The 22,634-nt window shown below is 32.8% G+C and overlaps 1 protein-coding gene across 1 annotated transcript in view; it reads left to right on the top strand.

Moving 5' to 3' along the window:
- Positions 1-22,634, top strand: part of LOC117173443 (potassium voltage-gated channel subfamily KQT member 1-like) — a 302,430-nt gene that overhangs the window by 207,471 nt on the left and 72,325 nt on the right. The window lies entirely within an intron of this gene.

Raw genomic sequence — 22,634 nt, 5'->3', positions numbered from 1 at the left:
GCTTCTTCAGATAAATGTTTATTTTTTCCCATGACAAATGTCTTTTTAAAATTAAAAGGTTTTACGTCTTCTGGTATTTGTTGTTTTTTAATAAGGTTTATTAATGCCCCTGTATCTACTACTAAGTAGTATTCGTTGCCTCTTCGGTTTCTTCCACTGATGGATTGTAATCTTCCGCTGACTGCAGAGATTCTGCTTGATTCTCGTAGTCCACTTGTTCCTGTATTTCTTCTGTTGTCATCGTTTCGTTTTCCAGCTCTTCCTCTGTTACTTCTATGTTCCTGACTTGTGGTGGACGATTTGAAAATTGTCCTGTTTAAAAATTTGTGGTTTTCATCGTGCATTGGTTTGCAAAATGTCCTAAATTGCCACATTTATATTTTCTTCTTCTTCTATGCTCAATCTTACCCTTCTTTCAATTTGATTAATATGTTTTGATTTAACAGCATAATTGAGTTCATTGGGTAATTGTCTAAATCGCAAACTGACCTGACATTAGCTCTTTTAACATTTTTGATAAAGTACTCTACTCCGATGTTATCTTAGCCATTAATCGTTCTGATGGTTTCACTGGCTAATTTGGCGTTAATTTTTTCTTCTTCTTCAGCTTGTACTTGGAGTAATTTGGATTCTTCCTTTTCTTTTAATAGTTGTTCATTTCTAAATCGACGACGTTCAATGGCTTCCCTTTCTTCTTCTTCTTCGGTTGATAGTTCGTAATTTTTTATTTCTTCTCGTTTACGAAACAATTGTTAGTTTCTAATAGAGTATTGAGACATCGCTTCTCTTTCTTGGTCATCCTTATCTTGGGATGCTATTAATTTCGTTTCCCTTTCTAATGCTAGTGGTTGGGACATCGTTGTTTTCACTTTCATTCCCGGTCCGGTTTCGAAGTCATTTGGTAGTTGGGACATCATTACTTTTACTTTTGCTTCTGGTCCACTTTCTAGGTCATCCGTCATTTCAGTTTCTAAAGTTGGAATAACATTCGCTTTTGATTTACTTTCCCTGTCTTCAATTAATTCCGGTTCTTCTTTATCTGTTTCGATATCTCCTCTGTAACCTAATCCTTTCACAATTCTTTGGATTTCTAAAGTCCTATTTTGGTTTTCTATTCTCAGGGCTACGATATTGGCTGTTAAAGTTTCAATGTTGGTCCACATTCTTCTTACCATTTCTTCGTCCATTATGAGGGGAGAATTTTGAGAGAGATTAGGGGATTGTGTTCCTAACATACTGGATGATAGTTCTCTTTTTTCCGTCTCGTCTGTATCGTAGTCCTTTCCCTGATTATCGCGATATTTTAAGGATGCCAGTTTGTTTATTAATAAGGAAACAAGGTTCTAAAATAATTTTTGATGACTACCTATTTTTCTCAAAAAAAATTCTTGTTTGTTATTGTTTAATTTTGCGTGACAATTTTTGCGTTTTAAACCTTGGTTTCTTGGGATCGTCCTACAAAAATGATAAGAAATTCCAGGTAAGTTTTTTGGTTTATTGGCGAATACAGAGGCCAGGGAGCACCTAAGCGTGCATAAGGACGATAGCCTAAAGCTTGGTGGTATTTGGGTACAAAGTTGATGATTTTTGTCATAAAATTGCCTTCAAATATCCTCAAGCTGTACAATCGAATCTAACACTTCTTATTCTAAAAACTCTACTTACAATCGCTTTTAAGTTTTCTTCATCTACTCGTGGATTCCGCTGAGACCGTTTGATCCTGGATTGTCGGCCGGCAATCCGTGAAGTTCCTGGTTACTGTTAGCTGATGATATGTCGTCGGACCTCTCAGTGCTGCTACGCAGTTGCGTCTTCCTCCTGATTGCGGGCCTCGTTCCAATTTTTTCTTATGGGGTTTACGTTGGATAGCACCCACTCAGTTCGGTGGCTAGTTTTACCCAATCAGGATATTTTATGTTCTTTTAACGAATCTTTCCTTGGATAAAATCCGGAGTTCTTCCCGAGTTCCGTAAAACTCTACTTGCTTATAATTCCGTAGAATTATTAATATCGAGAGTGAATTCCGTAGGATTCAATGTTGGTTCGTCAAGGATAGTGTCCTTTTGAATCCTTATACTTTTTTAAAAGGAACCGTTTTACACTATCCTGACAGGATCGCCAGAAATGTTATGCCGAATTTGAAAATACTAAGTTTTTAAACGCGCTACATTTATAGCCCAAATTTGTGAGTGGGAAGAGTCTAAGGAGGTCAACCATCACATTGTGCTCACGCACAATATAAAAAATGGAGTGTACCTCGAGTATACCTTGTCTCATTTCAGTATATTTTCCACAGATTTAGGGAAATGTGTGTCCACGTGGATTCTAGCTCGACCCCCCTGGTCCCCCTCGTGGACAAGCGTGGAATTTTGCTATGCCCCCCTCCCCACTAAAGTTTCCACGTGGTATATGGATGGCCCCCAAATATTGGATGCCTAACTTTAAATTTTAAATTCGTTCATTATATATATAATTAAAAATTTGTCATTAGGACAAAGTCTGTAAAGTAATCAATAGGACGATCCAGCAAAAGCCTCGTGCACCCTAAGAACACTAATCGACCCAAGGACGACCGCCTTCTGCATTTTTCCCGCAAGTGTTTTAGCATATTGCTGACAAGCAGGGATACTTTTTAGGCCATTAGCAAATGAAAACTTGGCACCTCCAAGAGCACCGATAATAAGAACGATTAGTTTAACAGAATATTCCGGGTACAATCGTTCGAACTCCCTTATGAGGTCTCGATAACTCTTATTCTTTCCCTTCACCTTGTTTATGATGTTTTTGTCAGCTGGTGCCGAAAATTCGATAACGAACATGGGTCGCTTCTCGAAGTCAAGAAGAACCATTTCAGGCCTCGAATGAGCAACAGAAACAATTGTCGAGAATATAAAGTTCCAGTATATGCGGCACTTCCCATTCTCGGCAATTGACTCGATTTCCCTAGGAGCATTTAGAGGAGCGATATTAAGGTTAATGCCGTAAGAGTGGTAGAGATGGTAATAAAGCACTCTTAGTGCCACATTGTGTCTTTGAATGTAGGTCGTTCCCGCGTGAGTTGGACAACTAGATAATATGTGAGCTAAATGCTCGGGGTGTGCATGGCACGCCCTGCGACTATCATCAGGAATGTCTTGGCTCAAAATGTGGCGACGGTAAGTTAAGGTGGAAATGACACCGTCGTGGAATGCAAAAATGAAACTCTGCGTGCCAGACTTCAATGCGGGCGATTTAAGGAAAACAAACGTTAGTTCACAAGACATTGACATGCATATTTTATAATTAGGTGTTTTCAAAAGACCCCAATGCTATTACAAAACTTCTTTAAAAAAAAAGTTCAGATTAGTGTTTTGTTTTCACATCTTGACAGCTTCACAGCTGAGTCGTGAGCGATAGACTCTTACTGGAGTGACTTGCTGCCGATTGATATTCTTGTCAACCACATTTATTTGAGACGTCCGCCTTCAATTTAGTGCGTGAAAATTAAAGAAATCCCTCATGGATAACAACCTGATGGACGCGAATACCTAGTCGTTTTAGAGGTTAAGTTGTCCTTCGCTTTGACAGGGCCACCAGGCACTGAGTATACCATCATCTGAACTTGTTTATAGATTATATACACTAAACAAGGTACTTATATCCATTTCAAGTTACCAGGTACGAAACGTAAATCTTCAATCCTTTTTATATCCTTTTTATTACATATGTAAGATTGTTTTATTCATAATCAAAATCCGCTATAGATCTGAGTACATACATCCAAATAGGAAACGTTGACGAAACGACTACCATGAGCTCAGTGTTGATCGATACTATCCAGCACTATCGACGCCATATTGGCTACTCTCAACTGCTCTTTTAGTGCCTCTTCGAAAATCGCCGAAATCCGTCTTAATTGTTTGCGCATCGCCGCATCGCATTTCGCACACGCCTTTCTGCCAGCACGAATTGAATTTCAGAGCTCACGAATGAAAATTATCCTAAACTCAACATACCTGTCAGTTAATCATTATGTTACTCGTAAATAGATAGGGAACACTGCACTTAAGTTTGATTTCTGGTTGAAATTAAGTGACTTACTTAATTTAATGCAAAAATAAAATTTATCTACATTTAAAATTCATCATCTTGCACTACTGCGTACAAACAGACAGATGTGCTCTGCACACTCTTGTTAAAAATGTTGATGATTTTGTTGAAGATCTTTGTGAGCGAATACTAAAACTGAAAACCCATGATTTCCTTGCCAGAAAACACCATTTTTTTAAAGAACCTAAAATAAAAACTAAAGACAGTTGAGTTTGTTATCACATTTGATTTTGCTATAAACGATGAATTCGTCATGCAAATTGCAGCGCAAGCATTTCATTGGAATAACGATCATGCTACTATCTTCACAATAGTTATTTACTATCACGAAGATGAAGAATTAAAGCACAAAAGCATGGGTATAATTTCAGATAACTTGTCGCATGACACTGTTGGCGTTTATTAATACCAAAAAATCATTCTAGATTATGTTAAAGGTTATCATGATCTGAAGCAGGTTTACTATTTCACAGACAGTGCAGGGCAACATTTAGGAAATAAAAACAGTTTTGCCAATCTTGAAGCTCACGAAAAATATTTTCGTTTCCCCGCAAAATAGCATTTCTATGCTACGGCCCATGGTAAAGGAGCTTGCGATGGGATAGGAACAAATATAAAAAGAAGAGTTGCTCGGGGCAGCCTGCAAGCTTCTACGAAACATCATATGCTAACTGCCAAACCTTTATTTGAGTGGGCGAAAAAGAGTTGTAAAAAAACGCTGGCTTTTTTTAGTTGCAAAGAAACTCATGCCGAAACTTCAGTAATGCTTAAACCAAGATTTGACAGTGCATCAACGATACCAGATACCTTGCAGTATCATGCCTTTATCCCTTACCAAGATCGGCAATTGCGGTTAAAGGAATTTTCAGTTGCGACAGAGTGCGATTTTTTTCAAAAAGAAAAGAAAGCAAAAGCGACAAAGAAAACAAGAAAGCCATCTGTCAAGGAAAATAAAAAATTAAAGAAGTTGAGAATTAAAATAAAGAAAGGAGTGAAGAAATAAGTTTTAAAATAACTTTTAAAAAAATTTGAGTTAATGGATAAATACGCATAGTGAAAATTATCCTACTTACAGTAGATCAGTCTCAACCCTGTAAAATGCAGAGAGCAGTTCTGTAAACAACAAATATTCATAATTTTCAAGATAAATTAGTTCGAATAAGTTCCGTTGTGCGAGCGCCCCAGCGGTCTCGAATGCCGTCGATGCACCGCTTGACTCTCCATTTAACTTCTCGAAAAGAAAAAGAAACGAAATTTTGTGCTTTTGGGTTTTGAAAAAAAGACCTTGATCTTTATTTTGAGACCAAAAAAATGGGTCGGAATCGAAAAAAATCCGAAATATTTTTAATTTTGAAAAAAGTGTGAAATTTTTTATTTTTGAAAAAATGGTTCTGACCACTTGACAGATCATGAAAATATCAATCAAAAATATATAGGACAAAATTTTATTAAATCCATATGAAAGCAGTCTAGTACATTCGAAATAGAGGCTACCAGCACAAAATCCAAAAATTTCCTCTCCCCCACCTTGATCAATTTTTGTCCAATCGAAAAAAATTTTCCCTGAGAATACTACCTAGTAGGACTACACTTTGCCCAAGTTTAAGTTCGATCAGAGAAAGGTATTTTCAAGTGTGGGTAAGTCTGATAAATAATGCTCCATATATGTTCCGCTGCACACTTTCACGTGAAACAGCAGTTTTTTGAAAAAATTAGAATAAGGGAGAAATTTCCAAGTGTCAAGTAATTCATTTAGAATTCTAAATCATCTTTACATTGTTCAAGGTGGTTTTCTCACTTTTAAAACATTTTTGATCACGAGGGGTAGGTATGTACGACTCAGGGGGAGGTTTTTTGGGAAACGTAATATATTTCATCAGAGAGCAAAAGAAAGCAAAAAAAATCTCCCCTAATCGTTCGTCTCATTATAATAATTTTTAGTGAGTTTTCATAGGTGGCGGCGCTGAGTGGGCATCGTGATTGCGACGCTACCCTTGCCTCGCAAGTTGAAAGAGCAAAAAAATGTTTAGTATAAAATTAGCAAAAAAATAGAGCGTATTCCATTTTTCAATTTGCCTTGATGGCGGCGCTAAGTGCACGGACCTCTGTGTACCTTCGGTAAGACATCAATTATAGGAATATTAATAAAATGAACCAGAATATCACAACGTGAAAAATTATCAAATACGCAAACTTCAGTTCGCCATCCAATAACCTAAAAGTTTCTTTTTCAATGCTTCCCCAGGGTTCTCATCTAGTTTTTAATATGTTGTATTTTCATTAATTAGATTCTGCCTTTTCAAGATAGGGTTCTTTATTGGTAATTACAGTGATATTGTTTTTATCTGCATGATTAATTAACACTTTTGCATTAGATTTAATAAATGATTGTGTTTTATTAATACTTTGCAAAAAGGCTCTATCAATCTAGGTAATTTTATTATTATGTAAAAATTGTTGCGCTGTATTAAGTATTCTATGTCCTAATACATAACGATCTTCTGCATTAATAATAAAACAAATATTTAACTATATGTCTTTGACAATATCTAAAATTATTTTTCGTTTGTTTGTTAAATAGAAGAACTCAATTTATTACCTAATCTTAAAAAATCGTTGATCTCTTCAGAAATCTTTAAATCATATTTACAAGTATATTTTGAAAAATCTGGTCTAATCTTTATTTGTTATTTATGTTATATCCAATTTAGAATTTCATTTTATTATATTCAAAACTTTTACTCGGGTGAACCCGGTTATCCATCATATCTACAGACTAAGTCAAGTGATTGATGAGATTAGGTTGTTATAATTCAATCCAATATGATGCTTGAGACCTTTTGTGCTGATGTTGTAGGTTTGTATACCTAAAATGCACTGTTCTGCATTTATCTTATCCGAACTCCATGTGGATATCATTGGAAAACTGCTTTGTGATGTCGATCACTTGCCGCAATTTCTGGGCTGAATTAGCGAGCAGCTTCAGGTTCTCCATGTACAGAAGATGGTTCACTTGATTACCATCCTCATTATCATGAATTCAGACCCCGTGATACATGCTGTTTAGTGTTTTCTCACTGGATTCACAGCTAAACAGAACCATAGTGCGCTGAAGAAGTCTCCTTGAAATATACCCGTCGTAAAGCGTATTGATATAGTTATTCTCGGTTGAAAGATTCTGCTCATTTATTTTTGTGGCTAGCTCTGGGTATTTGAGTAAGAAGAGTCTATCATGTTCTCTCCTTACACTTTTCGCAGATTTTTCTGCCAAAAAATAAAGGCGCATAACATATCTATTCATATGGTATGTCCATTTTCGTCGCTTGTTTGGTTGCTGAACCTCTGCTTCTGCCTTTTGTTCTATAAGGCCATCCATCTCTGGAGGATGTGCGGTGTTGGATAATCAATCAGTGATCCCAGATCTGAAACGAGATGTGGTCCAATACTATGACAGGGCTATGTCCGTGTGAATATAGTAGGAGACGATGTAAATGACTGAGTTGCGCGCGCAACCCATTTCTCCTTTTCTGAATTTGAAAACTCGAAGGTGCCCGATTGCCCGTCGGAACACTTCAGCGGTTCTATTTATATCTCTATCTGCTTTGAAATAAAATTAAGAGATTGGGATTTTAATATTTCCAGATCTCAATGCTGGCGATTCTCATGATTTGAATACTTCGCGCGCCTCTTTATATGCGTATATTTTGAGGTTATGTTATTTCAAGTATAAAATATAGATTATCTAAATATTAATACTATTATATATCTATCTATATATATATATATATATTATGAATGATAATATTATAATTATTTTATATTATAATAGTCTTATTTATATCTTAACCCGCATTTGAAAAAAAAATAAAGAAATTGGCGATTATGGAATTCATCCCGTTTGGATAAAAACTCAATTAATCTATACCATTTTTGGTTAAAAAATCATGTAATTTGTTGGAAATTCGTCTTTCTTTGTATACAATAAATTGTTTTATTGAAAATTTATACTTTTTAATTAAAATTTACAATTTTCGGTTGAATTGTCAACTGTAAATTTTTTTGAGTTGCAAAGTCGTTTTGTTGTAAATGCAACTATATTTGGTAAAAATTAAAATCATAATTTTTCGACGGTAAATTCGATTATTCACTTAAAGTTGAACTACTTAGTAAAAAAATTAATTCTTTCTTATGAAGGATTTATAATTATGGTTAAAATTCAACTATTTGCCTCTAGGTTGGGTTAAAAATTCAGCTTTTTTGTAGAGAATACTCTTTTTGACTCTAAAATTAAATAATTTCGTTGAAATTTCATGTATTTTGTTGGAAATTGACCTTGTTTGGTACATCTTTTTGGGTTTAAAAATCGATTAATTCACTAAGAGTTGAACTGCTTTGAAAAAATACGGTTTTCAACAAGGTTTTTTAATTATAGTTGGAAATTTAAATATTTGGTTGAAAGTTTAACACTTTGATCAAAAACTCACATCTTTACTTAAAAAGTTCAACTTTTTGTAGATAATTTGTATTTTTGACTTTAAAATTAAATAATTTCGTTGAAAATTCATGTATTTTGTTTAAAATTTGTTTTTTTTGTAGATCATTAATTTTCTTGGTCGAAAATTCATCTGATTGATTGAGAACATAACAACTTTGTTTAAATTTAATTTTTTTTCTGTTAAGAATTATTTATCTTTATATGAAAATGTAACTATTATATGATTGATTGAAAATTAATCGTATATATTGGTTAAGTTGGAAAATCATTTTTTTATAGAAGATTAATCTTCTTTGTCAAAAGTTCACCTTTTCCTTGAAAACTTGACAATTTTGTTGAAAATTCGTATTTTTTCTTGTTCAATTCTATTTTTTAGCCCAGTTTTTATCTGGAAATTGAACTATTCCATTTTTGGTTGAAACTTTATCCTGTACATTGTATTAGTTAAAACACCAATTATTTGATAGAAAATTAATTTATATAAGCTTTTGGGTTGAAACTTGATTTATTTTGTTAATTAGATTTTTGTCCTAAAATTTAAAAAACCGCAAAATAAAAAAATTGCCTTAAAATCGTCCTGATTCTTTTTTTTTTTATTTAATTTTTAAAATCTTTTCAAATACTCACTTAAAATTAATTTTTCGAAATAAGAAATCATTTTCAATTTTCTTAGCAATCACAACAATTTTTGTTATTCTGTTTAAATATTTTACAATTCTCAAAAAGCTTTAATTTTTTTTTAATCTGCAGAAATCTACACCGTGTTTCAAGTTATTTGAAATAATTTTAAGTTTTAAATTAATTTTGAATATTTTTTAAAACTAAAATTGTAGCGTTCAAACTTAAAATTTTGCTCATTGCAAATTTAACAATTCAAGGCTTTCCATTTCGAACCATTCTGTTCAAATTTGTATAGTTTTTAAGAGTTGTTTGTAATGGATTGTTTTAAATGAACGGTCAAATATTTCTGATAACTAACGAAACTTTCTTTTTTTAATTAAAAAAATTTCAAATTGAATGGGTTAAAAATAAAAATTTTTTTAAATAAAATAATATTTGAAGTCATAATTGAAAATACTTTTATAAACTAATATCTATTAATTCTTTAATTTTGAACGGATTGAGAATCATCATTTAAAATCAATTATTTTCCAATTTTAAATACCTTATATTAAATTTAAAACATTTTATTTTTAAATTATTTCAATTTAAAAAAATCATATTCGAAAACAAATAAATTAATTTTCTATCAAATAATTGGTGTTTTAACTAATACAAAGTACAGGATAAAGATTCAACCAAGAATGAAATAGTTCAATTTCCAGATAAAAACTGTGATAAAAAATTGAATTAAACAAGAAAAAAAAACGAATTTTCAACAAAATTTTTAAATTTTCAAGAGAAAAGGTGAATTTTTCACCAAGAAGATTAATGTTCTATAAAAAAAAACGATTTTCCAACTAAACCAATATATACGATTAATTTTTAATCAATCCTACAATAGTTACATTTTCAGATAAAAATGAATCATTTTTAAGAGAAAAAATTAATTTTAAACAAAGTTGTTTAATTTCCAACCATAATGAAAGAACATTGTTAAAAAAAACGTATTTTTTTACAATCTTAATGAAATAATCGACTTTTAAACCCAAGAAGTTGTACAGTTGATATTTCAACCAAACAATTGAATTTTTGATCAAAAAAATTATGATTTTAATTTTTAACAATATAGTTGCATTTACAACAAAACCTACTTTGCAATCCAAAAATATTTACAGTTGATAATTCAACCGAAAATTGTAATTTTTAATTAAAAAGTATAAATTTTCCATAAGCAATTTAAATTCTACAAAAAAAGACGAATTTTTAAAAAAATACATGATTTTTTAACAAAAAATGGTATAGATTGTCAGTTTCAAAAACGTATTTTCAAAGAAAGAGATGAACCTCCAAATAAAAGAAATAAAAATTCGAAAAAAATAGTTGAACTTTTGATAGAAAAGGGGACTTTTTTTACAAAATAGTTACATTTTCAACAAAATAATTAATTTTTAAATCAAATAATTGAGTTTTTATTCAAACGAGATAATCGCCAGCTTCGAAATCTGGAAATATTAAAATCCCAATCTCTTCATTTTATTTCAAAGCAGATAGAGCTATAAATAGAACCGCCGAAGTGCTTCGACCGGCAATCGTGCACCTTCGAGTTTTCAAATTCAGAAATGGAGAAATGGGTTGCGCGCGCAACTCAGTCATTTACATCATCTCCAACTATATTGACACGGACATAGCCTTGTCATAGTATTGGACTACATCTCGTTTCAGATCTGCGATCACTGTCATCAATAGGTTGAGGAAGAACGTCAATTGCTCCTGCTTGGCCCTTTGGCGCGGCTTTCTCTAACTGATGTTCATTGCCGTCGTTTTCCCACGCTAAATCAACCTGTTGTCAAATCTTTATTTCTCAGTCTTTTGTCAAGTGTAGATTAGTCCTGATGTCCTTCACTTTAGCGATAAGATCTCTTAGTGCGAGTTTCTGTATATCAGGATACTTTGCAGTAAATTTCGTTCTTACATTGTATCCTTTTTCCATTTTCGTTTCAAACTTCGCACTTTCGTGATAGAGACGCACCAATTCCTCTTTCATTGTGATATCCTAATTGATGCTCTCCAACGGTATTTCTGTCGAGGTGATTGGCTGCAAATAGCCAACGCTAGCCAAATTATCCTTAGCAGGCACAGTTGATATTCCCCTGCTTACCGTTTGTCTCAGATATTCTTGCTGGGCAGCTGTTTGATTCGTGAGATCTGCCTGACCATCTTGCAGCTCACCATCGCCACCGTTTCGCATGCTGTGGTCCCCAGCTGTGGCTCCAGGGGCGCCCCGACGATCCTCGTGAAGCGACCTGCGTTCCAATATCTTTAATATGCTCTCCATTATTATTTGGATTTCGGTCTGCTGCTTAGTCCGTATCCTCTTCGTTATTAGCCTATTTGGCATGAGAAACCCTATCAGTAGCAATGTTACCGCCAACATATCCGTCAAAGTCATGAGAGGAAAGCTTAAGCCCTACCGCGACATCAGCGCGAGAACACCTTCAGTAGAACACCTTCGGTAGAACTTATTATTATTATTATTATTAGATTATCCAGTTAGAATTTTTAAATAAAAATTTCAACAATGTTAAAATATATTTAAGTAACTCTTTACCGCCTAATGTATATTTCAACATTTTAGAAAATCAATTAAACAGTAAAAAAGAAGAAAACATAAATAAAAAACAAAGATTAGATAAAAGATTTCAAAATCTACTTGCTGATCGGAATCTTCATGTACCTTTAAACATAAGTAAACATAAAACTTAATTCATTCAGGGGCTAATGATCCTTGAATTACAAATTTTAGTAATGTGAAATTTACTGACGAAATTAATGATGTCTCATGATTAGGTAATAAATTTAGCTCTTCCTTTCTAACAAACAAACAAGAAATAATTTAAAATATTGCTCTTATTATATACATTGTTTCAAGATATAAAGTTAAATATTTGTTAGATTAATGATACAGATGATCGTGATTTGTTAAGACATAGAATGCTTGATATAGTGCAAAAATATGTACCTATTGATAATGCAACATATGAAAAACTAAATGAGAACCCTGACAAAGAACTAAAAATGAAACTTTTAAGTTGTTAGGTTCATAGTAAACTGAAGGTTACTTTGGTAATAATCTTTCACGTTGTGATATTCTAGTTCAGGATACTAATATACCTAAAATGTATATTTTACCGAAGGTTCATAAACTTATTAATCTACTATGACCTCTGTTTTCTTTGATAAATTCTCCGACATATAAAATTACTAATTTATTTAATAATATTCTAAAAAAATATTTGAAAGTACGTAAAGTTCCAGTAAAAAATTGATTTGAATTTAAAGATATAATTATCAAAAAGACAATTCCAACTGATTATATTATGATTTTTCTTCATGTACCACCTTTATTCGCGAAAATTTTAGCTGATTTAGTAATTAATAGTATCTTAAATAGATGAATCAACATAACAATTTCTTTACAGATTTACCTTTAAAAAATTTGAAGAAGGAATACAGTTTTAAATGGAACAAAGAGTTTTTACATTCAAGAATAATTTCTATAAATAAATACTCGGAACACCCATGGGATCTCTGACGAGTATTCCACCAACCTTAGCTGATTTAGTTATGCAAGAATTAAAATCTACTGTTTTTAAATGTTAAAGTTATAAAAACTGATTCAGGCATGATCATTACCGATTTGTATCGAAAAGATGCTTATTCTGTTAGATACTTAAACTTGCTTCTAAGCATTCAATTCAACATGAAATTTCTGTAGTAGAAATATTGTTGGCATAGCCTTTGAACTATTACATACATTTATAAATGAATCTTTGAATTTACCAATAAACAATTTTTAAAATGATTATTTAATATAATTTATTGAAACATATATTGATAACAAAATAAAAACATTTCACTTCCGTTTCTATTTCCTTCCATGGAAAGTTGTCTTTTAAAATTAAAAGAATAGTGAATGATTTTAATATAACAACCAATTTTAGAATTAATTCTAAACTAGATAGATTTATAAAATTAGGCAAAGGCTCTCTAGATATTTTCCAGCTGACTGATGTAGTATATAAAATTGAATGCCCAATTTGTGACAAATGCTACATATTTCAGACTGATAGATTATTTTTTCCTACAATAAAAGAAACACAAGAAAAATTTTAGGCAAAACCCAAGGAACCATGAAGTCATAGTTAAACACCAGGTTAAAACTAGGCATCACATTGATTAAGAAAATATTACAGTTATAAACCGCATAACCTAACAAATATTAATAATCATAGTGCCCTATATAATATAGTTTTAAATCCCTAATTTAGAAACCGATTTTTAATATAATTGATTAAATAAAAAGGTAAATATAAAAAAAATTTGCAATAAATAATTTGTTTTTAACTAATTTATTCAATTCAAATTGATAGCTTAAATTATCTTCACACTTAATTTAATTTAAATATTTTCTTATCGTTTATTTATCTTCTAATTAAATTTAAGAAGCATATAAGCAATTGATGATTAATGTATTCTTAATAACTCAACCTCAACTAAACTCTTTTCTTAACGTAACTTTTTTAATGTTATTGAAATTAAAAATAAAAATTCAATATTTATGATTTATAAAATTTGTAATCCAAATTAATTTAATTGATTTAACTCCATATGTTAAAATTACTAAACTATACATTTAACTCAATTTGTATTCTTAAATGTTTTGAAATATAACCAATCTTTTGTAAATTTTTGGTTGTAACAGTTAATCTTTTATAACGTTTCAAATTGATGAACATTTTTTTATTCCTTTTAAAAAAAATTTAAATTAAAGAAAGTTCTTACGTTATATCATTGTTAGTCCCCCCCTTCCATCTCCCTCACTCACTCACTCACTCACTTACTCACTCACTCTCTCTCTTTCTCTCTCTCTCATCCCGCCCCAGGCATGAGGCGATATGAGCCAAGCGCACAAGTTCAGACCTGCCCAGCCTGGGGAAATTCCCGCCAGCAACACATGTCTTTTTTATGTAGACGCGTGGCTACGTGCTCTCTTCTCCGACCCAAGCAGCAGCGCTGGTACGAAATATCTGTTAGAGTGCTTGGGCGACTAACTTTCAATATAAATTTGTAATGGTCACTCGAATCTTAATTATTTTACTTCAGTATGTTTACATTTATTTTCAAATAATGTAAATCAAAGGAGAATTGTGCAAAGTATTTATTTCTTTTGCATTGTTCAATATTGTAATATTACAGTTGTGGTTGACTGATACTGTTGAAAGTTTAACAATATATTAACATGACGGACAAAGTAGAAAGATAAGTTATACTACAGTAAGGACGTTTACTATGTAGTCATAGGGAATATAATTATATAAACTCTAGCATACAATGCAACCCGTTTTGCATTTGTGTAATGCAAAAAAGTACTATATAGGCGATTTTAATTCGGTTTTTAAATCTCCCGCGTTCGAGATCTTGCACTGATTGGCCAAAGGCTTCGAGACTCAGAAGACGTGCGCAATATATACGTTTAACCAAATTCTGAAAAAGGTTATGTCCCCCAGGATTCACCGTGCATTTCAAATAAATAATTAGTTACGAATTAAAAACAATGTAACACAATATTAGAATGTGTTCATAAAAATTCTCTGGACGTGGTTTCTTTGGAAATTTTTCTTAAATCTTTGTTTGCGAAATCTTTTTTATTCGTTGTAATCAATGAATTATTTGAAATCTATAATTAGTAAAAAAAACTTCTAAAATGTTTTGAAACGTTTCCAAATCTTCCAAATGTTTTAAAATCTTTGAAATTTGGTGAACTGTAACCTTTTCAACATCTTTGAAACCCTTTACATCTTTAAAATATTTTTAAATTTTTGAAACATTTTGAAATTTTTATTCATGTTTTGTAATATCGTGTATACTCAAAAACCGAATGGTGAGACTCTTGAAAATTCCGTTATATGGCCATGGCTCATTCTAATAGACTTTTTTATTCTAGACGTCGGCAGTGCGCAAATGTCGAAATGTATAGAAAATATTGTTAATAAAAACAAAACAAAAACATTTATTTGTAAATAACAGAGATTTTTAAGGTAGAACATTTCTAAGTCAATTAAAAAAAACGATGAAAAAAGTGCAAATAGTGCGGCGACCACGGCCATTATTTGCATCTGTTGGCACCTGTCATATTCTAAAAATCGCTTTAAAATTCGGCGAAACTCACGGAAGATGATGTTCCAGGTGCAAAATTAGTGCAAGATTCAGTAGAAGAGCACAGCATTGAGCAGCTGAAACGATGTCCTAAATGTAGAAAACTACCATCAAAATATTTATACAAGATTTGCAGTTTAGAACTTTGTTTGAGTAAACATTTAATATTCATACAAATATAAAATAACACAATATTATATTTTCTATTTCTCTTTTTCAAGCTTAGACAAAAAAAAGCCATTTGTTAGTGATTTCCTAGTATAAGGAATGTACTAACAAATTTTCCTTCTTACATATAAACTGTTTATAAATACATAAATATAATATTTTTGCGTTCTCAAGTGAAAATATAAAATAGATTTTATTTTTATCAACAAAATTAGGATGTTCGGAACCTCGATAACAATGCTTCATTTAGTATGTAAGCAAATGTTAGCAAAGAAAGAAAATATTAACACCTGCCAAACACAACCACAACTAACCTTTCTACTGAATCACTTTTTTTCCTTTTAAAGATAGTTTCCTATATTTTATCCATCGTTTCAGCTGCTTAACACTGCGTTGCTCTACCGGTTTGTGCACTAATTTTGCTCCTGGAACATCAATTTCCGGGATTTTTTCCGGATTTAAAAAATTTTTTTTGAAGACGACAAATGTCAACAAATGTAAATAATGGGCTTGCTCACCACACTTTTCGCACTTTTTTCGCAGTTTTTTTCTGAATATAATTAAAAATTGTTAGTCTTTAAACTCTGATTTATTTACATATTTATTTTTCGTTGTTATTTTTATTTACAATATTTTCCATACCTTTCGACACAAAACTATTCGAAAAATACGGAAATGACGTAAAATCCTGGCAAGTGCAAAATCGTTGCAATTTTTATAATCACACGGATTACAATTTTCGTTGCAGTTAGTCAAAAGCGTTTGATTCCCATATTTTATTCAATAAGTAAAACATCAAATTTTATCAACAATTAATTACGTTCAACCTGCAGATATTCACTTTATTTAATTGATTAAGATCGAAGTACAAAACGATTTTGACACTTGTCAAACGCGGTGAATCCTGGGGAACATAACCCTTTTTCAGAATTTGGTTATACGTATATTTTGCGCACGTCTTCTGAGTCTCGAAGCCTTTGACCAATCGGCGCAAGATCTCGAGCGCGGGAAATTTGGAAACCAAATTAAAATCGCCTATATAGTACTTTTTTGCATTACACAAATGCAAGACGGGTTGCATTATATGCTAGAGTTTATATGATTACACAGTCACACAAAAAAAAGTGTGCGGATCTGGTAACAAGGCACACGTATTCCTATGGATTTTGGGGCGCTGAATTCAAATTCGGTATCAAAAATCGCCCATCACGTCATGCTTGAGCCATAACCTCAAAAAATGACGAAAAATCATGCACTAAGCCAAATTTCAAAATAATGCCAGTGATGCAAATTTTCACTTCAAAAACATGTCGACAACTGTGAAGGATCAACCCTTGCCTGATATCAACTTATTTAACATAACTTCTCCCAACAGATCCTGACCTCACCTAACCTGAAATAACAGAAATTTATTGAACTACACGTAAAGCTCTGGAAGCATATTTTCTTAGTAGCAAATGTGTGCTACATCGAATGGGTCAACTCGAGCCTAACCTAGAAATACATCTAACCTAGCGTAACCTAACCTAACCTCACGAAACACAATTAAACTGATTGTGTAGTCCCGTTGTGTTTGCGGTACCGTTTGTATCAGCTTGGGCTTAACCTGCAAAGAGGTCAAACCTATCCTAACTTAAAAAAACCTGATCTAACCTAACCTAACCTAACTTCACGTAACACACTTAAACTTATTGTGTTGTCCCGTTGTGTTTGCGGTACCTTTTCATTCAGCTTCGGCTTAACCTACATAGAGGTTTAACCTATCCTAACCTAACAAAACCTGACCGAACCTAACCTAGCCGAATGAAATTCTACCACACGTGTAGCTATGTAAGCGTACGATTCTCAGTCTTAAATGTGTGCTATATTTAATAGGTTAACTCGATCTTAACAGAACCTAACGAAATTTTGCTTAACGCAAGACAACTTAACTTAAGTGTTCCCGTTGTAACACAATAAAATTCATTTCATTGTACTACAGGTGGTTAAAAATTTAGACGCACATTACTCATTTGAAGAAACTTAGAACTGCAAGTAGAATTGACCCCATTTCAAATAACCTGACAATGTGTGTATGAATTAACACGTAGAACTGTAACTGAAACATGCAAATGAATAAGAGTTTAATTCATAATTTGTTTCTCTCTGCTTTTCTTAAACTTAAGAGATATATTTATACTATCTTTCGTGTTTACATTTTATCTTGCTTTTTATCGTAATTCAATTCATTTATAGACCTGCTTCAGTCTATTTTCTGCCTACTATAACGTGTCCTTTTTTCTTCGAAGGAACGATGCAAAGAGTTACGCTTACGTTTAAGACCTACATTCGTTTCCCTTTTCATCATCCAGCAAAAATTAGCCATCATGACCTCGTCCCATCTACCCTGATATCCGTGGTGGTCCTTCAAAGACTCCTTCTTTCAATTTAGCGTCTGAAATATTAGAGAATTTAAGGGATATATACTTATAGCATTGTTCAGCTTTGTCTAACGGCTTGACAAATTGCTTCATGAGCCCAAGCTTTATGTGGAGGGGTGGTAGTAAAATTTTTTCTGGATCAACTAGGCTTTGGTTGATGATATTATGAGAAACAGGTTTGAATGCATCTCTTAAAGGCCAATGTTTTTTGCTGTAATTATTGACTTGATCTCTGCTATTCCACAGGCATATATAGCATGGCTCTCTCGTGAAACCCAATTGTTCGCCTAATATCATTGCTATGATTTTGAGATCGCCACATATTTGCCATTTGTGATTCGTGTAATTAACTTTTTCAATAAGAATTTTAACATTGTTATATTCTTCTATGATAACCGTTGAGTGAGCTATAGGGATAGGAGCGTAAGTATTCGTGTTATGCACTAAAACAGCCTTAATGCTGCGTTTTCACGAATCAATGAAAAGTCGCCATTCTTCGTCTCTGTACACATTTTTCTTCAAGTGGTTCATTAGTCCGTTAACGTCAGTGCAGTACATTAAAGACGTCTCTTCTTCTTTATCGAAAAACTTTCTGAATTCTTTGTCCCTGTCGCGATAGAATGAAACTTTTGTCTTTGGATCTAGAAGATTTCTTCTTTTTAGAAATGAAGCGCAAATTCAGCGCCGTCTTTCGGTAATCCAAGATTTCTAATAAAATCATTCAGTTCTAGTTGCGACACTAATATTTGAACCTTCAATTTCATTTTATGCACGCAATATTCGTCATCTTTTTCGTCATTTTCACCGGAATCATCAGAACTACTTTCTGTTCGATCACTGGTTTCACTACCGTCTCCATGACGTTAAATTTCAGCTTCCATTCTATCATCTTCTAAAGCGCTTAAATCAGTCTGGCGTGCATTTTTATTGATTTTAATTGCTCTTGTGACTGTGCAAATATTAATGTACGAAATGTTATTTTTATTTTTGGCGTTGAACCCTTTGACGGAATTCATGCAAGAGTAGCAGTCCTTCGCAATAACGGGTTTTTTCCACTTGGTTGGTGTAGAGTACTTGCGGTACTTTTCGTTGTTTGAATTTTTTAGACGATACAACATAAGTCTGCAGGAATTGCAAATGACGTGAGGAACCCATTTTGTTTCTTGGTGCAGCCATTTACGGTCAAAACACTTTTCGTAAAGACTTTTCACTTCCTCGTCGATTGATTTTCGCAAACTGCTCACTTCATATTTACTGCAAATGTAACAGAATCAATCTGAGCTATTCTTGCAGGCATGCGATTGAGAAATGCTCGCGGTTTTTTTCCTTGTAGCATGAGACTCTGCAACAACCAAGTGATCCATTGATGAAGAGCTACGGTTGCATGATGACGACGTCGGAGAGCCCGCTTTCCCACCCTGACCAGGCGTCGATACTGGGGATTTTCCCTGCATCGTAATAAACTCTTTACCTGTGTCTGCCATGACAGGATGAACGCCGTTTACCCAGGGACTCAGCCAATGTGGATCCGTTGCCCACCGTCACCACGTGAAGGTGCCCTGGTTACAGACACAGGCGAATAATGCTAGCAACAAGCGGTTACGAAACTCCAGACATTTACTGCTATTAATGTCAAAATGTGAAAGTACGCAAGAACAGGGTTGCCAGCGTAATCGGTTAGGTTAAGTCAGGTTTTGTTAGGTTAGGATAGGTTAAACCTCTATGTAGGTTAATCCGAAGCTGAATAAAACGGTACCGCAAACACAACGGGATAACACAATCAGTTTAATTGTGTTTCGTGAGATTAGGTTAGGTTAGGCCAGGTTATATTTATTTCTAGGTTAGGCTCGAGTTGACCCATTTCTGTTATTTTCAGATTAGGTGAGGTCAGGTTCTGTTGAGTAAAGTTATGCTAAATAAGTTGATATCAGGCAAGTGTTGATCCTTCATAGTTTTCGACATGTTTTTGAAGTGAAAATTTGCATCACTGGCCTTATTTCGAAATTTATTTGCCTCAGTGCATGATTTTTCGTCATTTTTTGAGGTTATGGCTCAACCATGACGTGATGGGTGATTTTTGATACCGAATTTGAATACAGCGCCCCAAAATCCATAGGAATACGTGTGTCTTGTTACCAGATCAGCATCCGTTCTTTTGTGTGTGGCTGTGTTATATTCCCTATGAATACATAGTAAACGTCCTTACTGTATAACTTATCTTTCTGCCTTGTCCATCATGTTAATATATTATTAAACTTTTAAAAGTATCAGTCAACCGCAAGTTTGAGCGCGCCTAGGGCGCGCGAGTATTGGTTCTCGCGCTTCGCGCTCGATGTTGTATTTATCTCGCTCTTCGCGCTCGATCATGTACTTATCTCACGCTACGCGCTCTGTCTTTATATTTTCGCACATTCTTGCGCAAACATTTTAAAATTAAGCCTCAAAACAGCCACCACTGTAATATTGTGATTGTGAATTCTCTTTCGTTAAAAAAGCTTAGCTCATTAGTTTGAGCGCACCTACGGCACGAAACTGAGGGCAATCGCACTCCGCGCTTAGTCTTTGAATTTCTTCCGCATTCGGGCATAGACCTTTTAAAATCAAAGGTGAACGGACAGACAACTGTAATTTTGTGATTTTGAACTCTCTTTTGTTAAAGCTCTTTTGGCTTTAACAAACACATTCTCATCACGTATCTCGTGCTTCGCACACGATTTTGCCCAACCTGTCAACTATTCTACATTATACACAACAATTTTATATCAATTATAGTACATTTTTTATGTAACTGTGCTAGGGATTACTTATTTAAAAATTGCAAAATAAAAAGCAAATTGTATTTATCATGATTATTTTTGTATTTGTATCTTATTTTGCTTTAAATTTTATTCTAAGCTGCTCTGAAACATTTATCATTTCAGTAAATGTATATCATTACAATTCATAATATGCATAAAAATTGAATCATACTAATTCTAATTTCCTTGTTTTTATAATTTTTTTTTATTTCTAATGTTGTTTTTTACGATTAAAGAAAAACTACTGCGCATCTGCATAGGGTTTAATACTAGAACCTACATAGGGTCCTATATGTGAGCCTATGTCCTCTTTCGTCTTTTCTGTGCTTTTTCAAAAAAGTCAGTTTTTGAATTTTTAATCTTCTGTTTTACGATTAAAAGAAAATCTACTCGTCATATCAAAAAATAATTAATAATAAATTTATAGATCTTTTTAGGCAAACAACTTTTGTCTGCTAATTTAAGTTCATACCTTTTGTCGTTTTTTCAAACAAATTTAATATTTTTATTTAGAATGTTATTTTTTAAGACTAAAGCAAAAACTAACTGTCCTATCAAAAGTTATAGCTCTTTTTTGGATGAACAAGTTTTGTCCCATTTTTCCTCGTAGCTTATATCGAAAAGTGATTCATTCTTAATGTGTAGTTCGTTCCAGGGCGCTCAAGTTGAGCTTTTTCATTTTTTATGTATCTTGCATAGTTTGACCAAAAAAGGAATTTTTGGATTTTCCATTATTTTTGGTACTATCAAATTTGGATTGTTCAACTTCTCGACCAAATTAAAGAAGTTGTTGTCGTAGTCCTGTAGGGCTTTAAAAAAGCAAAGTTTTTTTCTGACTTTTTTCATATCATGCGTTTTTTGACTTAAAATGTTCATTTTAGTTTTTTTTTTTTTTTGATTTTGAAAATGCTCTAACTCTGATCATTTTCTTTTTATAGAAAAAAGTCAACTGAATAAATTGTTTAAGATTTGAAGTACTATGAACAGCCGTGCATAGAATTTATACATCTTGAAAAAATGTGGTTTCAAACATTTTCTGTACGATCAAATGTTGAATTTTCAACATTTCGACCAAATTAAAAAAGCTGTTATCATAATCTTGTAGGGCTTTCAAAAGCAACGTTTTTCTTTTCCATACTTTTTTCGTATCATGCGTTGTTTGGCTTAAATCGTTCATTTTCATTTGTTTTTCTGCATGTTGAAAGTTCTATAACTCTAGTAATTTTTGATTTAAAAAAAAAGTCTTTAGGGTAAATTGTTAAACTTTTTCAATTCTATGAATAATTATATAGAGAATTTTTGAATTTTTAAAAAAGTGATCTCAAAATATTCTAAATATGCCCTCTTTTTGCATTATCATCCAAAATGGCTGGCTAACGAACTTGACCTTTAGTTTAGGACACTAAACAAGTGTACCAAAGGGCAATCTAATAGATTATTTTTTTCAAAAGTTGTCGTTTCCACAGGCAGACATACATACAGACAGACAGACATACGGACATACAGGCAGACGCAATCGTAAAAACCTGTTTTTCGGATTCAGGGGGTCTCAAAACGTGGACATTTTACAAAAACTGGGGGGTCAAATTTTACACAAATCTAATGCCTTCTCTGATGAGAATGTAAAAACGTGATACTAAAATATTTAATAATGTACACTTGTACAAAAAAGAAAAACTTTGTACAATTTTATTTTTAATTACATTATTTGTCAATAAATGTAAAAATAATAAAATAAAATAATTACAACTCTAGTCACTATTACAAATTTATATTGAAAAGTTAGTTGCCCAAAGCGCCCTGTCAGATATTTCGTATCTGCGATGCTGCTTAGGTTGGAAAGGA

Source organism: Belonocnema kinseyi, chromosome 5 (genome assembly GCF_010883055.1).
Source record: "Belonocnema kinseyi isolate 2016_QV_RU_SX_M_011 chromosome 5, B_treatae_v1, whole genome shotgun sequence".
NCBI classification, from domain to species: Eukaryota; Metazoa; Arthropoda; class Insecta; order Hymenoptera; family Cynipidae; genus Belonocnema; species Belonocnema kinseyi.
This window is presented reverse-complemented; position numbering and strand designations above follow the sequence as displayed.